Source organism: Halichoerus grypus, chromosome 8, assembly GCF_964656455.1.
Source record: "Halichoerus grypus chromosome 8, mHalGry1.hap1.1, whole genome shotgun sequence".
In the NCBI taxonomy this organism is placed as follows: Eukaryota; Metazoa; Chordata; class Mammalia; order Carnivora; family Phocidae; genus Halichoerus; species Halichoerus grypus.
In genome coordinates this window covers 121,454,204-121,475,370 of record NC_135719.1, presented here as the reverse complement: position 1 = coordinate 121,475,370, position 21,167 = coordinate 121,454,204, and the positions used below count along the sequence as shown (strand labels likewise).

Below are 21,167 nucleotides of genomic sequence, written 5' to 3'. Positions count from 1 at the left end.
TAAATGAAAGCCACAATTAAATACACACCCACCAGCATGGCTAAAATTAAATAGATTGATAATACTCAGCACTGCCAACAATGTGATGCAACAATGCTGGGAGGGGAAGGTGTCATTGGTACCACCAACTGAAGACTATCATTATCAATTAAAGCTGCATAGTCACATGCCTCACGAGCCAGCAAGTCCATCCCGAGGTACAGACCCAAGAGAAGCGAGTACATATGTGAACCAAAACACATGCATGCAAATGTTCACAGCAGCATTATTCAAAATAGTAAAAAAAAAAAATAACTGGAAACAACTTAGACGTCAATCATGAACAGAATAAAAAATTAAATTGTGGCGTATGCACCCAATGGAAACACTACAGCAAAGAAAAGCAACAAACTGCTGCTACACACACTTTGGATAAACCTTACAGACACGCTGTGAGCAGACACAATAGTACATTTTATGCTTCCGTTTATACAAAGGTCAAAAATCACATAAAACTCAGGTAGCGGTTCGGAAGTCAGGAGAGCAGCTACCTTTGAAGAGGAGGAGGACGTGTCTGGTACCTGAGGGGTACCTGGGACATTAGTCATACTTACTGTTCTGGGTGATGATTCAATGAAATATAATCACTTTGTGAAAATTCTTTGAGCTTATACTAATGACTTGTGCACTTGTCTGTATGTGTGCTCTACTTCGATAGGCAATTTTAATAAAGGAAAAATAGAAAAATAATTAAGTGAAAAATTTTGGAAATACAAATTATAAGAAGGTTAAGAATTATATGGGCACCTGGGTGACTCAGTCGATTAAGCGTCCGACTCTTGGTTTCGGCTCACGTCATGATCACAGGGTCCTGGGATGGAGCCCCGTGTCAGGCTCCGGGCTCAGCTCCGAGTCTGCTTGAGATTCTCTCTTTCTAAAATAAATAAATAAATCTTAAGAAAAAAACAATTCTATAACCCATAGGGAAGAATTATGTCTTACTAAACTACCCTACTATCAAACATTCCTTGTGAAACTTCTCTCTCTCCTCCAGAGCTGCTCCAGAGCTTACTTTAAGCTTCAGCTTGATGGTCTGCTTCTGCCTCTCCTCAACTGCTGTCAGATTTTATAGTCCCAGGGCCCTGGAAGGCTGGCACCTGGGTACAGCGATGCCTGTGACAAGCGGAGCTAAAGGCGGCAGGGGCAGGCAGGGCTGCTCCTGGTGAAGTGCTTGAGGCCCCACGTCTGGAGAGGCACCAACTTGTGCAGCCCTGGGGCGTAATGGTAAATAATGGGGCCTAACAAAGAAGAAACCACGTGGAGGGCTCTCCATATTCACCCCATCTGCCCTATTGTGCTCCCAGCCTCTGGAGAAAGAAGGGCATTACCTGCTCTTGTCTGGGTGACCTCATGGGAGTGACTTCTCCCACTTGAGGTTTCTTCTTCTCCAGATGAAGGGATGCTATGCACCTCCCAACGTGGACATGAGGTCTAAATAACATAATTTTTCCTGAACACGTCTGGCATACTCCTTAGGAGTCTTGGAGTTTGCCGTTCTGGAACCTTCTTCCCTCAAGCATCATCATGGCTCCCTCCCCCTCCTCCTTTGAGTGCTCACTCAACTGCCTCTTTGTCATTGAAGCTTCCAGGACAAACTCCCCAACTCTCTTCAATTAAAAAGCCTAAGGATTTCCCCTCCCTCCCTTGGCAACCCCTTACCCTTCTCCTCTGCTTTATTGTTTCTCCACAGCCCCATGTATTTTGTTCATTCATGTTTATCATCTGTCTCTTCCTCTAGAATGTAGGTGCTATGAAGGCAGGGATTTTACCTTCATTGTCTGTAGCTGTGTCCCCAGCACTCAGAATCGTGCCTGGCGCATAGAAGGTGTTCCACAAACACCTAAAGAGCGAAGTAACACACATAAAAGGGCACGGCACCGTGTGACAGCAGGCTTCCAGTAAAACCTGGTTTCCTTCCTTTTTGTTAAATTCCAAAATCCGGGTTGTTTCAAGGTTCCAAATAATCTGAAGGAACTCCTTGAAGTTGGAAGAGAGCAAACCTTCAGAGAATCAGCCAGAATACTCGGATTCTGTAGGAGTCTGCTCTGGCCGCCATAACAAAATACCACAGACTGGGTGGCTCAAGCGACAGAAATTTATTTCCTCACAGGCTGGAGGCTAGAAGTCAAAGATCAAGGTGTCAGAAGGTTTGATTTCTTCCGAAGCCTCTCTCCTCGGCCTGCGGATGGCTGCCTCCTTGGTGTGTCTTCACATGTCTTCCCGCTGCCTACCTTTGTCCTCGTCCTTTCCTTATAAGAACACCAGTCATTTGATTAGGGCCCACCCTAATGATCTCATCTAACTCAATTATCTCTTGGCCCTCACATTCTGAAGTACAGGAGGTTACCATTTCAACCTACGCGTTTGGGGGTAGGGGGTCCCAGTGCAGCCCGTAACAGACTCCAACCAGTCTTTGCTGCGTGAGCTCTGTGATTGGGTTGAATCCCCCCACTTCTCTGGCCTCAGTGTCCTCCTAACTTGAAAATGAAGTCTGCGGGTCTTGCTCCTGCTGCTGACAACAAATAGCCTGCTTGCTGGCTCTCCTGTGATCTCCTTGAGTCTGACCACAACCAGAAATTAGGGAATAAACAGTGGCAGAAACTGAAGGCACACTGTCATCAGAATTACTGTTGTTGTTGTTGTTGTTTTAAACCCTGTATGCATGTAGTAGAGAAGGGAAAAAAGTGGGACTCCGTCCAGTGTTCAGAGGAGAGAGTTGGTTGCAGAGCTTCCAGTGGGAGGCAAGCAGGGTAAGGGGGGAGAAAGAGTGAATTAACATACATTTGAGAATTACTCTGTATCAGAAACTGTAATCTCAGGGAACCCTCACACCAACCCCACGAGTGGATGTTACTGTTGTTACTATTTTTTCTTCCATACTACTGGTGAGGACACAGAGGCTCAGAACGCAGAACTGGGTCTGGTTCTTACAGCCTGCCCAGAAGTCAGATAACCCTCGCCAGTCACCCTGCCTCTAGCAGTGGTTGAATGTGCTGAGCTGCTCCCCTCCCCTCCCACCTTCCTGCCTGGCCACACCCTGCTACAGGTGAGAAGAAGATGAAGCGCCTGTCAGTTTTGGGTAGTTCTAGAAAAAGGACAAAACCAATTCTGTGTGTACTGTCACTGTTGTTGTTTTAGTGAATGGGTAATGGTCCTTGAAGAAATAGCAAGAGCTATAAATAGACACAAAGAAGAAAATTCTAGAAAAAGCAAAACGAATCTACAGTGACAGAAAGCAGATCAATGGTTGCTTGAGGGGAGGAGGGATAACTGCCAAGGGGCTAGGAACCTTTGAGGGGAGACGTACATGTTCTGTATCTTGATTGTGGTTGTTATGCTTGTGTGTGCTACTGTCAAAACCCATCAACCTGTACACTTAAAACAGGTGAATTTTAGGGGCCCCTGGGTGGCTCAGTTGTTAAGCGTCTGCCTTCTGCTCAGGTCATGATCCCAGGGTCCTGGGATCGAGCCCCGCATCGGGCTCCCTGCTCCGCGGGAAGTCTGCTTCTCCCTCTCCCACTCCCCCTGCTTGTGTTCCTGCTCTCACTATCTCTCTCTCTGTGTCAAATAAATAAATAAAATCTTAAAAAAAAAAAAAAAAAAGAGGTGAATTTTATTGTATATAGATTATGCCTCAATAAAGTTGATTTCAACAGAAAAATAAATCACTAGGAATCCCACCACCCAAAGATAACTACCATTAGCATTTTGGTGTTTTTATGCTACTAGGACATGCACACACACACACACACACACACACACACTGAGTGTCACATTCTATGTTTTGTTTTTTCTTCTCTCTCAATAACATACCATGCAACCTTTCCATGTCAATACATGGAATGCTGCACCAGCATTTTTATAGTGGTAGAATACACCATTATGTCATGTAACACAATCTACTCAGCCAATTCTGTTTGAAAATTAAGATGTTTCTAATTTTTTGCTATTATAAACACTACCAAGAATATCTTTGTAACTAAGTATTTGAGCACATTCTTAATTATTGCCATAGAATAAATTTCTACCAGTAAAATTACTGAGTCAAAAGAGGTTCATATTTTTTAAGGAATTTGATATATCTTTCAAAAGTGACCTTCCTAAAAGCGATACCAATTTATGCACCCACCAGCCATCTCTTGGTATTGACTATAGACCAATCAGCCTTGTGGATCTCCATGGAAACAGATACAAGGAAAATCCCACCAATGACATATCCTGAAATCCCAAACTTTAGAAGTTATTGAAATCTTACAGATTCAGTGTTTCGGCCCTAACCTTAACTGAACTCAAGGGCCATGAATGTTCAGGGGTCTGAGATCACAAGGCTCAGTTAGGAGCACATCCAAGGACTCAAACTCAGGATGGAAACCACCACATGATTTGCTGAAGGAGCACTGAGTCAAGGGATCAGGAAAGAACTCACATCATCCCAGGCTCAGACGCTTTCTAATTCCTACACCCACCTGTCTCTTCGCACCAAACCTTGTTCCAGAACAGTCCCTCAGGGATCCTGGAAGTTGCACATACGGTTGTGATTATCAGAGAAATTCCAGTTGGTTCCACCTTCTTCCAATCCTTGGTTCTGCTGCTTGTGGCCTTGGGATGGTTCTTTAGCCTCTCCAAGGCTCAGTTTCCTCAACAGGAATGTGGAGTTAGTAATTGTACTTAGCTCACGGAGTTTTATGAGGATGACATGAAATAATACAATCAAATTCATTAGCAAGGCTGCCGGCCCTAAGGAGGTGCTAATCCTTGCTAAGCATTATTCTTCCTTGTTGGCCCCTCAGACCTGCTTCAGGCAACAGAGAGGCCTGAGAGGAACAACGTCCCACCCTTGTGATTCTGCCCCAGAATCCATAGCGGTGCCTCTACAAAGGACCAGCCAGCCACCATGCTCATTTTAGATCTGCCTAATGCCATCGATAAACTAGATGAAACCTCATTCTTAGGGGAGGCCTGCCCACCCCTCATGCCTCCAGGACCACGCCTGACAAATATAGAAGAAATTACAGGCATCTGATTTCAGGCTACGTGTGTACACTTTGTCTGAGCCAAGCCCCAAACCCTAGTTCTGCAGCCGCATCAAAAGACCATCTCTCCTCCAGGCTCCAGGCCCAGAGTACGCAGCAATTTGGGAGGCAGCCCCCTCTTATTTTTAGCCTTAAAAACCCCAAAGCCAACATACCAGCGCTCACCCAAGCGTCTCTCGCAAGCTGTTGTTTGATTTGGGTTGAGAAAATGACAGACTGAGTCCTGCACCAAGAACAGAAGAAAAAAAGAGGGGAAAAAGGGAGTTTTATTTTCCCTCCCCTGCCAACCTCCATCCCCCTCAACTCCTCCCTTAAGCCTGGGTGGACCCTGCCTGGGTAATCGTCCCCTGCTATATTTAAAAAACCACAGATGTGTTGGTGGAGACTTAATTTCGGAATTGCAGGCGGCGTCTCCCGAGGACAAGAGGAAAGCCGGTGCCGCGCGCCCGCCTGGCCGCCCTCCCCGCCCGCCGCCCGGAGCCCCGGACTCCGCGGAATCCAGGTCAGGACGCGCCGCCGTCTCGGGACCGCCGCCGGCCGGGAGGAGCCGGGTGCCGGGCTCCGGCGATTGGGTGGGTGGCCGCGGGCGAGGGCTCCCGTCTGCAGGGGGCCCCCGGAGCCTGGGGGCCGCGAGGCGCAGGTCCACTTCCCCGCGGCTGCTCGGGACGCTATCTGAAAATCCCCCCTCGGCGCGCGAGGATAAATATGCGCGGCTTGTCAGTCGGTGCGGCTCCCTGGCTCCCAGCTGATAGGGTGACGTTCGGTTGGGAGGCTTGGAGATTGGCTTTTTGATTTGGCTTCTTGCTGCAGCTTAATGGGCAAAGCTCGCGGCTCGCCCAGAAACCAGCCCCTCCGCGCGTCCCCTCCGCGCGGCGAGGCCGACACGTCCCCCGCGGTGACGGCGTGCCAGGCGGAGAGCCGGCGCGCGCCCAGCCCCGGGAAAGCCCCGGCGACGCGGCCGCGAGCCGGGGTCCCTCCGAGCCGCCAGGGCGCGCCGGGCCGCCCGCCTTTCTGCCCCTCCCGGCAGGGATCCCCCCGCTGCCGGCGGCCGGGACTCCGGGCCTCCCCGGGCTCAGTCCCGAGCCCGCGCCCCGGCCCGGGCTCCTCCGGGGGTCCTCGGGAGGGTCTCCCCGCTCCTCCCTAGGCCCCCTGCCCTGGCCGCAGCCCGCGCGTCCCCCTGAAGGCTGCGAGCCCACGAGCCCCGCGGGCGGCGGCGGAGGCCGACTGACATGCCCCGGACGCGGCTGCGGCCGGCGGGCAGCCCGCGGGGGCGATGAGCCGCTGCGGCCGCTGAGCAGCCGGGCGGCCGGGCGTCGCGCACCTTCCTCTCCCCCCCTCACTTGGCCACTCCGCTCGGGAGACCGGGAGGAAACGGTGAGTAATGGGGTGAACCTCCTGCCCCTCCCCCTCAGCGGGCGGCCGAGGCTGGGGGCTTGGGATGCCCCCGGGAGGGTTCCCGCTTGTGAATGCTGGTGTTAATTAAGTTATTTCTCAAGATCGTTCATACGAGCTGTCTTCCTGTGGGTTTAGTGCCTCAAGAGGTGGGGGGAGGGTGCCTCGGAAAGTGAACGTTTTGTCTGCGGAGCTGGGGGGGGGCATGGTGGCAGAGTGTCTGGGGGGATCGGGGGGGTGCAGCACGAGACGCCGGGGCGTGTGTGTGCGCTGGGGCGGCGGGTGCGCACCGGGGAGACTGAACGCTGCGGCGCGGGCCGGCTGCATGTGTGCCTGTGTGCCTGTGTGCCTGTGTGCTGGCGGGGCCGGGGCGTGCGGTGCTCCCGGGGCTGTGAGTGCCCGCCGGGGTCGGGGGCTAGGAGCCGAGCGCGTTTCCCCGCGGCGCGCGCCCGCGTGCACACACGCACGCGCGCGCCCAACCTCGGGACTCCGCGGCCGCCGGTCGGGAACTGCAGCCCCGGCTCACCGACCCGCCGCGGCCAAGGGGGCGGGGAGAGGCAGGGTTTCTCGCGTCCTGGGCCCTCCGGACCGCGGGGGTCTGGGCGGGCCGCGGCCAGGTGGAGAGAAGGGAGGTGTGTAACTACCCACCCCCGCCACCCTCCCCAACACACACACACGCGCGCGCACACACACACACACGCACACACGCACCCAGAGGCCCTCATTCGGAGGCTAGTTCTGCTCTGCAGACCCTGCCTGACCTGCCCCGAGGACCCGAGCCACTGGGAGAGATGAAGAAAGCGATTTGCTCGGGGGGGGGGGGGGGGAAGGGCGGGGGGGCAGGGAAGCAGTTTTCGTCTTTATCCATTGAGTTTTCTTTTTAACGGTGGAGGGAGTGCGAGGAGGGGGGGTTGGTTAAATAGAACAAATGCCTTTAATGCAGTGCCATAAATTTACCCGCCGGCTGCCCGCCTCTCTCTCTCTCTCTCTCTCTCTCTCTCTCTCTCTCCCTCTCCCTCCCTCTCTCCCTCCGTCTCTCACTCACTCATCTTTTCTGGCGACTAAAAACCCTGACCGTTTGCTGGTTCAGTCTCCTGGGCAGAGGGTTGAAATCGGGGCGGGTTCTCAGTAAGGCAGGCTGCAGCCGGCAGCGAGGCTCCGAGCTCCGGGGTGGTCGAGAAACACCCGGAACCGAGGGAGTTGTGGGTACGTGATGGGTACGCAGCCGGCCTACCGGTGGGGCACCGAAAGGGAAGCCTCCGGGCCTCCGGCGACCTGGTGACTTGCAGCCGCCTGTGATTAATCTTCCACAGCTGTTGTGCCCCATCCACTTGAGCTGAGCTCTTGTTTACCTCGATTTTCAAATATAGCTGCTGCGCCATGCTCTCCCTGAAATAGGGGATCCGTGCACTCTACAGGGGCGCTGGCCTCCTGCTGGCCCTTCTTTTTAGCGGGCTCGCAAGTTGGAGAGGAACCTGCCTTTTCATGCCTTGAAGTTCCTCACATGGGGATGGTTGCTCCCAGAGCTTAGGGTGCTTGGTGTGGGCTGATCACCCTAGCTTCTCATTGCCACCTACAATTCCTGTCGGCAGTCCCCACACACGCGTCCACTCCCTAGCCCCTTTCTTTAAATAAAATATGGATATTGGGTTGAGAAGAAGCAGATGGAGCCTACAGAACTGAACTTGAAGTCGTTCTTGAACTTAATGGAGATGGAAAGGCTACTCATGCAGTGTTCTGTACTTGGAATGCTTTATTGTTCTTCCAACACCCCTAAACTCCAACTCCATTCTTGTCTAATGTACTCCTATTCTCCCTCCAGCTCTTAGGTCACTGGTCACTTCCTCAGGGACGCCTGCCATACCATCTCTGACTGGGCCAGAACCTCTATACACTCATAACCTGAGCCCATTATTTTGAAGTAACTTAAAGATGCACATTCAATTTACTTATGTGATTGAGTAATGCTAGTCACACCTTTAGACAGTAAGCTGCAGGAAGGGAGAGAACATAACTGTTGTTTATTCACATTGTGTCCGCACGGCCTAGCACTGTGCCTGGCAGAGAGGAGGCAGTCAGTAAATGCTGGATGAAGAATGAACTCGGAGGGCCAAGTGATCCCTCCTCTCCGCCCCCGCTTCTGTGATCCCCACTTTGGCATCTCTTGTACTGCCTCCTATGGTTTCCTGGCGAGAAGAGAGAACAGGGTTATCAAACTGACCCTGTAAAAAAACATCTCCTTCCTTTAGGCTCCTTCCTGGGCTGGAACCCTGAAGCTGAGGGAGTGTGCTCTTGCCCCATCCCTGCCCCATCCCTGCCCCATCCCTGTGCCAGGTGACCCCTTGTAGAGTCTCTGGGCATATTTGCCGGGATTGTCCCTGGGTAGTGATGGGGGGCATTGTTCCTTGGCCTGAATGGTCCAGTCACTGCTCACAATCTGGATTTGGGGGAATGTGTCCCGCATCTTGGCTTCTCTTTAAGCTACCAAGTTCGTGTAAGAAGAGAGGGTAACCCCTTTTTCACTCAACCTGGTTGTTTTGCCTAGAGGCTCAAATATTTGGTGAGGCTCGACCATATATTGGACTCTAAAAGAAAAAGCATTCATTTATTCATTCAGTCAGCTATTTATTCAATAAATATTCAACAACAGCCTACTCTGCCAGGCATTTGCTAGGTACAGAGGCAAATAAAATAGAATGGTCCTTTTCCTCATAAACATCCATTCATTCCAGCAGGGATAATCAGCTAGTGATTCCTTTCAGTGGAGGCTAAATCTGGAGTACAGTGGAAACATGTAGGGAGATCACCTCTCTACAGGGAATTCAGGAGGACTTCTAGGGACAGCGAATCCCAGAAAGAAAGGATGGGTAGGGGTTGGCTTTGGTGAAAGCAGGGAGGGGCTGGGGAGAAAGTGTTAGGACAGAAAGGATCCACATGCAAAGGCCTAATGTGGATAAGGCCAATGATTGAAGACAGAGGGTGCAAGTTTGGAGGACTCTAGGGGCCAAACCTTGAAGGGCTTGTACTCCATGCTAAGAATTTTCACTGTTGCCAGCGGGGCGCTTAGGAAGGTTGTTTGCACTGAAGTGCACGGTCAGGTTTGCATTTGAGAAGGTATGCTGAGACTGGAATCTTGGGGGGGGGGTTGCTGGGAGGCTGTGGGAGAAGCCCAGGGCATCCTGTGGGTGGCCTGTGAGGGAGGGGTGCAGGTTCCTCTTTCTGTTTTAGCAACCAGAGCTGCTCTTCTAGGAAGATGTTCCACCATTTTCTTTAATGAGATTGGCTTGTGTTTGGTCGTCCGTGTTTTGAATGGGCGCTCTAAACCCAACAGTAGACAGGGTGCCTCCGGGAAAAGGAAAAATGCCTCCAGCAGGTGTAAGACACACCTCCTGGCCTCCTGAGCCACAGAGCAAGGTGAACCCCCAAAGATTTGAGATCTCTGAGGACTGGGGAAGTTCTCAAGAAGGAGCCTGGAAGGGTAAGAACGGATTTAGATCCATATCTGGATCCACAGAGACTACTGAGCAGGACATTGAGGTAGGAAGAATCACAGGTGTTTTTATATGTATATGTGTAGTTTTTGATAATACGGAGAGTGAATAAAGGCTAATTCTGGAATCAGGTATTTGGATATGGTAAACAGAATCACGTTTACAAAGGCAACAGCTCTATTTCATCCTGGATGAAATTTACTGCTTTGATACTTGGAATGACAAATAATGCTTTCCTGGTTGTATGGCAGGAGCGCTGGGTCATGTGGGGGCCTGGATCCGGAAGTGGGACTGGAAACTGTAATCCTGCCCTGGCTTCCCCGTGGTAATTTCCTAATCACTTGAGAGGAGAGGATCTCAGGGTCATGCACTGCTGTGCTCGTCCTAGAGAATGAAGCCAAACAGTGTGCACTTGGTCAGCATTCTTCCTTTGCACCCTGGTCTCCCCACTTTGTTCCTCATGCTTCCCTGGTCTCAGAGTAAAAAAGATCTCCCTTCTCCTCCTACACAGGGCCCAGGGGCCAGCCCTGCTCTGTCTTCATTATCCCGCCTTGCGTGCTTTCTCCTCCAGCCCTGGGTCCCCTCCCTCCAACTGTCAGCATGCTCAGCAAGCCCTGGGCTTCAGAGCCCCTTGTCCAACTCCTACCCCTTCACGCTCCCTTTTCATGCAGCTTTTACCTAACTCTTGACCTTTTAGAGTAAACAGCTGTCTCCGTTTTGTCTCCACTCATTCATTTGTTCAGCCCCATACTTTCCCACTTTTCTCTACCTTCTGCCCAACTATCACCCACTTAGGACTTCTCATTCTCCCAAATGGAATAACTGATTTCTGATCTCTCCCCCTGCCGCCAGGTAAGATTGACTCTTAGCTCCTGAAGACTTTCCCCTCTTGGCTCCCACCACGCTGAGCTCTCCAGGTGGTCCCCCTTCCATCTCCTCTCCAGGAGTCTCTCTCCTCCCGTTGTCCTCTCCTCCACTGCGCCCCGGCAGTCTCCCTCGTGGTTTGTGCTGTGGCCGAAGCCCCTCTGTCACTGTAACTCTCTATCCCTGGTGTCTTGTTTCCAGCCCCTTGCGCAGTATCTCCGACAAGTTGTCGCCTCAGCTCCTCAAATTGAGTTTCTACTAAACTGACGTCGTCTTTGTCCTTAGGAGCTACTTCTCTTGACTTCCCACTTTCTGTTGATGGTACCAGCCAACTCCAGTCACCCCAGCTCAAAATCCCCAAGTTTCTCTTTGTCTCCTCTGCCTTATCCCTGAATATTGCTAATGTCCATTGAGTCCATCCCCACCTTCTCTGCCCCTACCACCAGCACCTGAGTATATTTGATAACCTTCTACCAAATCGTACTGACAACAGTAATAGTTGCTGTTATAGCAGCAAACATTTGTGCCTTTACCACCTGTGAGCTCCTCGGTTGCAAAGTGCTTTACATTGATTTTCCCATTCAGTCCTTACCATACCCCTACCAAGTAGTTGCTATTATTGTCATACTCCATAAATTAGCTTTCTAGCATCTTCCCAGCTTCAACCTCCTGGTCCTTCAATTCATGTTAAGACTGGTACAACGTCCCCCTCCTAAACACATCTGGGCTTGTCACTTTCCTACACGGAAACCCTGAAGGGCCTCCCATGGTGGGCAGCCGCCCACCTGCCTGCATCTCCGTGGCCCGGTTCGCCGCTGCGCGTTGAGGGTCCCGTCTTCCAGGTCCAGTGTGGGCACTGCAGTGAACTTGTCCTTTCCTCTTCTGTGCCTTTGCTCACGGTTTACCTTTCACTGAGAATCCTACCTGTTCTTCAGTGTTCAACTCAAATGCTTCTTCCTGACGGGAGCTTCACTGGAGAGCCGTCCCTTCCTCTGAATTTTGGTAACATGGTATCTGTTTTTCGTGAGGCCCTTAGACTTACTGAAATGTAGTTTTTGCATGTGGCTAGCCACCCCTCTTGGACCAGGTGCTTTTTCTCTCTCCCACTCTCTGTCACATGATGCCTGAGACACAGTGGGTATTCAGTGAGAAATGAAGGAGTGAATAAATGAAAAACCTACCTCACTTTTGAGGTGGGCGAAACAAGGTCAAGAAAGGGGATCTGTACCATTTATCATAAAAGAGGCCAGTGGTGGAGTCAAAAATCAAACTAGGAGCAGGCAGTGTGGTATAACAGAAGAAGCACTGAGCTGCAGAAGTTTATGTTTTAGTTCTTATCTGACGACTGCAGGCAAGACCCACTTCTGCTCTGTGGGCCTCGAACTCCTTATCCATCAGAAAGGGTTACGTTGGATGCGTTGACTTTTAAGCTATCCCCCTGGCCTGACAATTCTGTATTCTGGGAGTCTCGTTCCACACCCTATAGATTGCCTCTTACTGAGAATACTTTTAGTGCTGACAGTATCTTTCATTTCAGAATCTTCCAGCTGCAAGTTGAAGCCCCCGGTGTGTCTGTTATCACACTGGGTTTCTAGAGAGCAGCATGGCCAGCCAACTCAATTCTCTGGACGTGTGGCCTACATGGTGCCCCGAGCTGGTTGAGTGCCCTGATGGCCCTAGGCTGGCACTCCTTTCTGGAGTCACCTCCCGCTACCACACTCCAGAGCATTCGCAGAATGATGAGTAGTGCTCTAGACCCCAAATGCTCCAGCTGGTCTAGGCTCAGCTCCCGCACTGCCCCCTTTCCTTTTCTCTCCAGGATGGCTGTATTTGGAGCCATGTAAACTCTGTTGAGAGTCTATGTGGGACTCCTCTGCTCAGCAGCTTTCCAGAGGCTTCCCCTCACGCCACACCAGCGTTCTCTCTCCCCTATGAGACTGGAAGAATCATGTTGAGTCTGTGCCTTCCAGCCGCTCAGGAGGAACTAATGAGGGAGTCACTTTCTAGGGGGATTGTTAGAGGAGTGGGGAGAGCGTGCAGCTGCCCCCAGTCCTCAGAGTCTGCCCCTGGCACCCTCTTGTCGCAGGAGGGCCCAGAGCGCCCTAGAGCTGATTGTGCAAGAGAGCCCCCAGTCGTGGCTCAGAGAGATGACTTTGACTGCTTGCCAGAGCCCCTTTGTTCTCCATTCAGGCAATGATATGATCTAATTCCACATTTCAACATTGGAAAATTAAGAGAAATTAAGTGGCATTAAAATAAATCAGGCTCCTGGAGAATGAGCCGAGGAAAAGGTACAAAAAGCCAGCTAATCACCAGCTTCCCCTTGATAGGTAGGCAACAGGGCAGAGGGATGGCAGCCCTCTGTCTGTGGGTGACCCCAAAAGATAAAGCCCAGGTGGCTTTCTCCGGGGGAATAGGGGGAATAGGGAGGGGCAGGAGCTGTACGCCCTCAGGCTGCCCTGGGCTTCTCACTGCCTTGACCCAGCCCTGGCAGGGGACGTGTTCTCTTGGTCGGTTCTGAAAGGACGCTCCTTCAGGCTTGGTGGAAGGAGACCTCTGGCAGCCCGAGGACCAAGGTTTGGTTCTGGCTCCATTAGTAATTGGCAGAGAGATCCTTGGCATTGAACTGAGCCACACGGTTTCTTCAGCTATAGGAGCATCCTCACAAAAGGATTACATGAGTCCAGGTGAGTGAGGACGGAGGCCTTTGTAAACTGTTGGCGGGCGGTATTGCTTGAGATTTGTTGAATGAAAGATGCGCTCTAAATGTTGCTTGTTATTATGCCACACACTGTGGGGTAAGGCGCTACTGCGGGGGCCAGGGCACGGAGAGGGAATCGTGTTTAGGAACAGCCTCAGGACTGCTGTCCAAACACTGTATGCTCTTCTTCTTTTGGAGGAAGCAAACAGACTGCTCTCTGAGGTCAGTGGCTTTAACCATTTACGTCTCTACCCGCCAGCTTCCCAGGAAGTTTGAAGTCCCCCTCACTGGTGCCTCTTTCCCATATTACTTAATCCTGCAGGGGCTGCATTGATCCACTCTGCCAGGCACCAGTCAAGGCCCCGAAAAGACTACGAGCAGGAAGGTGAACCAGAAGGACAGGTTTCCAACTACCATGGGGTTTATAGTCTATGATAAACCAGTAGACAGACAAACAGAAACAATGATGATTTCGGCAAGTGATATGTGCTGTAAAGAAAAGGAATAGCAGTGGGCCAGAGAGTGCTGGTGGGGAGGGCTGGGATCACCTTCAGAGAAGACGAGGGGGAAAGCCTCTGAGAAGCTAGCATCTGAGACCTGAATGAAATGAGAAAGTGACTTCTGGGGATCTTTAGGTTAAGGGGGGTCCAAGCAGAGAGAACAGTAAATGCAAAGGTCCTAGGGCAGGTGCGTGCGTGGTGTGTTCTAGAAACTTCAGAGAATGCCACCTTAGCTAGAGTGGAGTATGTAGGCAGCAAAACAGAGTGGGGGGCGTGAAGGGCAGTAAGTTAGAAGTTGAAGTCAGTAAGGGGGTGAGGAATTCTGCAGGAAGAGGAGGTTGCCAAGGATGGCAGGGTCTGATTTAGATTTTTAAATCTAAATTTTTGGCTGTCTTGTGGAAAGTCGACTACAAGAGAAGGGGCAAGATTGGTAACTATTGCAGGAGTCCAGGCGAGAGATATAATATTGAATCTCCAGTAGCTAGAACAGGCTGTGACACCTAATTGCCACTCAGTACATGTGAGGACACTTCCGGACAGAAGTGAAACCTACACTAGTAAGTGCTGGGCACCTAGTAAGTGCTCGACAAATACTTTTTTCATGAATCAATGAGCAGAATCGGGCTTTCTTATAGTCACTCTAGGATTTGAGTTCCTCTCAATATTTTGGATCTTTTAAAAATACTTTTAATTATTCTAGCGAGCATTATTTCGGAGGGACAGTGTGTTCATGAATTCATTTTCTTCTCTGGAAAATGCATGCTCCTTTGAGATAGACATGAGGAATCCAACTCCACCGCCTCTGTGATGCTCTCAGCCCGTGCACATAAATCTCCAAACCCTTTGCTCACCTCTAGATACGGATCTGGTGTGCTTTTCTATGCACAGGTCCACGGCAGGGACCAGACTTGCTTCCTGCCCGCATCTCCAGAGCTTACCACAGTCTGGATGATTGAATCAACAGATAGCTATCCCGCTGACTAGAGTGGGGAGCATTTTCCTGCTCTGGTTGAGTTCCAGGCCTTCCTGCGCTCTTCCCGGAGAGCCCAGAACCCTCGCTGGCCTCATTTGTTATAGGGTATGTCCCTAACGTGAAACATGTATCTAAGTTAAGCGGGTTTTGTGGATTCCTTGCCTTTGGGCCTGGAGATCCCCGACGCAGGAGGAACTTTGCAGGGCCAGTGGGAGAGCCAATGTGTCTGGTGCGGTTTGGTCCTTGCTGTGCCTCTTCATTCTTCTTTCACCGTCCTCCCCTGTTTTCAGTTGGTCTCCACTGATGTAACTTCCAAAAGAGCTCGCAAATCCACACCTTCGAGCACAGGCCCACTCTCACTGTGTCTGTCCCGGTTCTGGTCCCGGCGCACTCAGATGCCGGGAGAGCCTCTGGACCCATCTTCCTGCCTCCGGTCTTGCCCTGCTCTCCTTCACTCACCTGGCTTCCCCATGGTCGTCCCGCGAGGTCTCCTATCCAAAGGAAAAATATCAGTCTTCTCCCTCCCGTGATTAAAACACTGCCAGGGGCTCCCAGTTGCCCCCAGAATAATGCTCTAAGTCCTTGGCTGGGGTATATGAGGCCTTTTACGAAGTATTCCTCACTTACCTCTGCAGCTTCTGCCCAGTGCCCTGTCCTTCAGCCATGCTGCTCCCCCTTCTTAAAGCAGACACTGCTCGTTCAGGCTGCCATGCTCGTGAGCATAGGCTTTCTGTTATTTGTCTGAGAGGCACTGACTAACCCCCGGTGAACTCCTGTTCATTCTTCAAATCCTACATGGCCTGGTTCATGAAGCCGGCCCTGACGATTGCAGACAGTGCGAGGCCTGCCTTCCTCTGTGCGCTCTTGGCACATCACGCACGCTTCCACATCTAGTACTTGTTTTGTTGTAATTATTTGGTTTTCTGTCACTGTTGTCCAGTGAAGTGGATGCTCCTCAGAGGGGATTATTTTTTGTTCATACTACCCAAACTTGAAAAACCTTGCTCACAGCATCCCTGACAGATGGGATGCTCCATTTGAACACTGCCAAGCGTGGGAGAAATCACTGGATATTATGCCTTCTATTTTTACCCATTTATTCAATGTATCCATTCAGTAAATATATACCGAGTAACTACTATATGCCAGGCACTGAGATAGGCACTGGGCATACAGAAATACCAAACAGATACAAATTCCTACCCTCTAGGAACTTTTAATTGTTTTTTTTTTTTTGAGTGTGCAAAAAAATGAAGCAGGTACAAATCAGAGTAACTTCCTCACCATAATTCTGTGAACGTCAACCTGTGACTGGGTTTCATTCAAATGCAGGCATGCACGAATGAATGAACACATGAACGAACAGACTAAGAGACCATAAGGAAAAGTGTGGACAAGTCAACCTAAGCTCTCGTCACTAGAAAGGAAAATAACTAGAAACCTGTCCTGCTGAAAAATGGATGAGTAGCATCATTTTCCTATGAAAATAAGGGAACTCTGGATCTTTTACATTTCCTTAGTAAGTATAAACCAAGCAGACAGCAGGTTTAGGGAGAGACAAAGGGAAAATCTACTTGCATGGGTAGGCATATCCTTGGCAAGGTATGAAAGCGAGAGTCCAGGAGCATGGGACATTTGTCCAGTATGTGGTCCTAGCTCCATTCCTGCCTCCAGCTTGGGGGATGACTTAGCGGCAGCTGTAGATTCGGTAGTGGGAGAGGCAGAACGTAAGTGGGCAAAGCTTCTCCTCTTCCTATCTCTCTGGCCCACTCTCATTGTTTGTGACTCCCTAGATCTGTCAGGGACTTGCAGAGGCCAAAAAATCCTCTGGCTTCCACAGAGTCTGGTAAACCTTACAGTCATAGAATCAATGAGCCTTTGAGTTCATAGAATTTCAGAGGCAGAGAGGATATCAGAGGTCAGGTCGAACCTCTTAGCCCTATCAAGAGAGTTTCACTGAGTGTGACCACTTGTCCTAAAAAATAAAAAAAAATAAAAAAATAAAGCCACCCAATGCTGAATTGAGATCCCTCAGGGAGTTTCCATAAGGGTGTAGAAGACGGACATGTGAACATATAAGCCCAGGTCAGTGTAAAGTGCTTCAGTGGTGGTCAGAGGGTTAGAGGAACAGGAGAGTGAATGAGGCATTTTGAAGGTGGAGGAAGAGGGCATTGTCAGGGGAGGCTTTCCAAAGGAGGTAGAGGTTTCTGGGGCCCTATGTTCTCGACGTAAGTGTTCCAGATTCCTTCCCTACTCTTCCACCTGCCCGTTCATCCCTTGAGGTTGGGAGAGCAGATTTTGGGCAGTTGACATACCAAATTTCATAGCCCGGCTGTGCTCTTTGCTCATCTAGTGGCCTTTGGGTGGGTTATTAATCTTTGAGCCCAAGTCCCCTCATTTCTAACACAGACAATAATATTTGTCTCATTGTGGGGTGCTTAGGTATTAAATAGCGGCCATAAAAGTGCTGAATGCAATGCCGGCCAGAGAGTAGGTATTGATGAATAGATATGATTATTGTTTTTGTTGTCATTTTAAAAATGGTTTATATAAAGCCCAAGGAGACTAAGGCTGTCGCTCCCCTACACAAGAACGGTAAAATGCCATATCACGTACCACTGCAAGATTCTCTATATTATAAAGCCATGCTGCACTGCAGCCGCTGCCCACAGGGCTTGAAGCAACTGTGCAGGGACCAACCCAAGAGCTTAGAGCAGCACCAGGAAAAGATAGGACTTCCCGTGACGTCACTGTAATCAGTGATTCCTGTAATTACTAATTTGTCCCTATCCCTTACCAGAAGATAAACTCTGTCAGGTTGAGGATGTGGCGTCGCTCATTCATGGCCGTACTCCCAACCACTAGCACAGCGCTTGGCCCGGGATGGGCATCCAAAGAGCAGTTGTTTAAAAAATGGATTTGATCCAATGTGCGTTTGGCAACTCCAGAAGGTAGACTCTCCTTGGCTTTTTCTTGGGCCCCATTTTCCTACCATCATCCCTTAACGTACCCTCTTCTGCTCAGAGGGCTCCGTGGGAGTCTGAATTCCGTGCCTGTTTCTCACACTGCTCTGGGCCAAGTTAACTTGAATGTGTCCCTTCAGTTCCTTGTCTTTGGAGAGACAGGCCTGCCTGCAAATCAGAGCATCTTTGTCTCAAAGGACCGATGGAGATCATCCAACCCGACGTGAGTTTTCTGGACGAGGAAGCCAATCCCCTGAGAGGTTCATGGACCCTTTAAATTCTTACAGCTCGTGAAACAAGTTCTTACCTCCTGCTTTCAAATTTGGGGCTCTCTCACTGCCCCAGGCTGCCTTGGAGTACGGAGAGCAGCCAAGCTGGTGATGAGAACGGCACACCCAGACAGGCTCACCCTGTCCTTCCTGGACCCTTGCTCAAAGGGGGCCCCAAGTCCTGGGCACGTACCAAGCCAGTTGGTGACACCAGATGCCCCAGAGTCGGGCTGCCAATACTCAAATACTTCGCTTTCTACTTACTGCGATTTCAGGCAAATTACTTACTCTTTATGAGTTCAAATGAGCTTATCTGTAAAACAGAGCATGATGATAATAGCACCTCCTTCATTCACTATCAAGATACAAAGAGATAATGATGCACAAAATCCAGCATCATTATGTTTTCCTCCTTGGATGCAAGTTCCTGTGGTGACGGTCAAACCACCTAAGCGGCTGAGGTCACCTCTTTCCGACTCTAGAGAGCGAGAGCTCTTGCGCGTCTGAGGAGCACTGCCACAGGGAGGGCTCAGCACGGTCTCTCATCCCTCTAGGGAAGTGCAGGAGAAGATGCCGTGCTCTGGCACTCCGCTGACACGTGGCATCCGGGGCAGCCTGGCTGCACTTAAAACTTGAATGTAAATTGGCTGTGATGTCTGAGCAGGGGCCCAGATTTAGAAGCAGAGCAGGACAACTCTACCCAGGCTGGAGACAGGCCTGGAGCAGTGTTCCCATTGGAGAAAGTGGAGGGCGTAGCAGGAGGGAGAATTTGCTCAGTCTGGCCTGGTGGCACTGTTTTATTAATGATCTGGAAGAGCAGAGGAACAGTGACTTTAATTAAATTTGCCAGTGATATTAAAAGATGTCAGGAGCCACTGCTGAGGACACAGACACCTTGCAGATGGCCCTGGGGGTGTTTGGAAAATAATCCAGGAAAGAGATGAGAAGCCGTGGGCTGAGCTGCAGCATTGGTTCAGGGAGGAGGAACATGATATGGGGACTGAGGGTCACCATATACAGAAATACCTCAGGCCCATCCTCTTTGTCTGTACCTGTTCTGTTTCCAGTAGGAGTCTAACTGATCTTCCTGCTCCGGTCCTGTTCCTCTTACAGCCATCTTAAACCCTTTAGCCAAATGGGTTTTTCTGAAGTACAGATCAGACCATGTCATTCTCCTGTTTAAAAAGGCTATTTTTGGCTTTTCACTGCCCTTTGGATGAAATCCATCTTCTTAGCCTGGCATATAAGACTTGCCATGAATGGAGTCCTCCCTACATGTCCAGTCTTGTGGACACTCATCTTTGTGCCTCCTGCCTCACACTGAATTCCTTGTAATCCCAAGCACACAGCAGGCTTTTCCGTGTCTCCATGTCTTTGCTTGGGCTATCCTCTTTGACTCAAACGTCTGTCTTCCTTCCTTTCCCCTCCCTTTCCTTCCCTTCCCTTCCCCTCTCCTCCCATCTCCCTCCCTCCCTCCTTTCATCCCTCCCACCTTCCTTCCTTCCTTCCTTCCTTCCTTCCTTCCTTCCTTCTTCTTCTTGACTAAAGCTCACTCGTGCTTGAAGACTCATTTCAAGGATCACTTCCTTCAGAACTCCTCCCTGAATCCCCAAGCTGGCTCAGTGCCCTCCTCATGTTCCCACAGCATTCTGCCTGTACCTTCACTTCTTATAGTAAAAGTGCCTATCCGTGCAGCTATCCACCCCTGCTGGATTGTACTGTTGAGGGCAAAGCCTGTGTCTTACTTTTCATTTTGCCCATCGATGTCTCATACCTAGCCTGGCAAACCATTGGCTTTTGCGAATTTTGTCAAACTGAACTGATGGGAAGGAGAATATTCAGGTGGGAGACTGCATCAGGCAGCCAGGACACCCCAGTAAGCCTGGAGACTAGGCAGCTCTACCAAATGGTTAGTCTCTCCTGTCAGGGTGGATGGGTTAGTCAGATTGCTTCTAAATCAACAGGAAGCTGGAAGCTGACAGGGGGCCATGGACATTCTACAATAAAGTGGGACATCTTAGTAAAATGGAGTGGTTAAAACCATAAATTTTGTATCATCTGCGTGTGAGTTCTGGCTCTCCTACTTCCTAGCTTTATACTTTGATTAAATGACTTAATTAAGACTTAGTTTCCCAAAATGCAAAACAGGAATAAAAATAGTACTAATTTCATAAGATCGTTATGAAAATTAAGTGAGGAAGTATTTAGCGTTATGCATACATTAAGCACTTATATGTGTTAGTGACTATTATTAATATCTTCATTATTTGGGGTGGTATTGGGGTTCTCAAGCTGAGTCACATCCCTGAGTATGCCTTAGGGCTGATTAAGAACCGCAGAAGATCATGTGGGTCTCTAAGGAGCTGGGGTAGATACCCAGTAGGTTGGGATCTGCCTCAGTTGTGTCTGGGGCTGGGGTAACAGCACAGAAAAGTGACCATTGGCTGGGTCATCAGCAGTGTCCACTCTCCCCCTAACATCTCAGTTAGAAACCATTGCCTGGCAGGGCCAGAAGGAACACCTGGGAATTCAAAGGCCATTTTCCACCTTCAATTCCAAGAACTTAGGCACTTCCTAGCCACCTTCCTCCCTTGTTTTCTTTCCTCTTTTCCTTCAGTTCATTTGTTTTCTCTGTGTCTTTCTAAAGTGGCCCCCGATTCTGACCACAGGACGCATATTCCCCACAAAAACCTGTTGTCACAGGTGTCTGCAAGACCTAGGAGAGCAAAGACCACGATCTTCCTAATTCTTCTGCTGGGTAAGATAAGTGAGTGTCCTTGTCTTCTGTTGATCAGGACAACTCTACTACCTACATGTTCCATGTCCGTTGACTTCAGAAAGCCAGCCCTCTCCCCTAACCTGTGGATAGCGCACCCCCTTCAGGTTGGCTGTCCCACGCAGCTGCCACCTCCTGTCACCATGTTGGCTCTTGATCAAAGAGC

The 21,167-nt window shown here is 50.1% G+C and overlaps 1 protein-coding gene and 1 long non-coding RNA gene across 5 annotated transcripts in view; one reads left to right on the top strand and one right to left on the bottom strand.

The window, feature by feature from the left end:
- The window catches only part of LOC118545166 (uncharacterized), a 35,029-nt gene extending 27,405 nt beyond the window's left edge, over positions 1-7,624 (bottom strand). Inside the window, exons 1-3 of the long non-coding RNA XR_004921975.2 lie at positions 7,510-7,624; positions 5,228-5,295; positions 4,506-4,676 (exon numbers count right to left, since the gene is read on the bottom strand). This is a non-coding gene — a long non-coding RNA (uncharacterized LOC118545166). The remainder of the gene's footprint in view (positions 1-4,505; positions 4,677-5,227; positions 5,296-7,509) is intronic.
- SLC8A3 (solute carrier family 8 member A3) overlaps positions 5,877-21,167 on the top strand; it is a 134,437-nt gene continuing 119,146 nt past the window's right edge. The window contains exons 1-2 of one of the 4 annotated variants that reach the window (XM_078053852.1): positions 5,888-6,446; positions 20,873-20,983. The gene's annotated coding sequence lies outside the window, so the exon portion shown is untranslated. Of the gene's footprint in view, positions 6,447-20,872; positions 20,984-21,167 lie in introns of all 4 variants that reach the window. The other 3 variants (XM_036107253.2, XM_036107256.2, XM_036107258.2) reach the window with 3 other exon arrangements.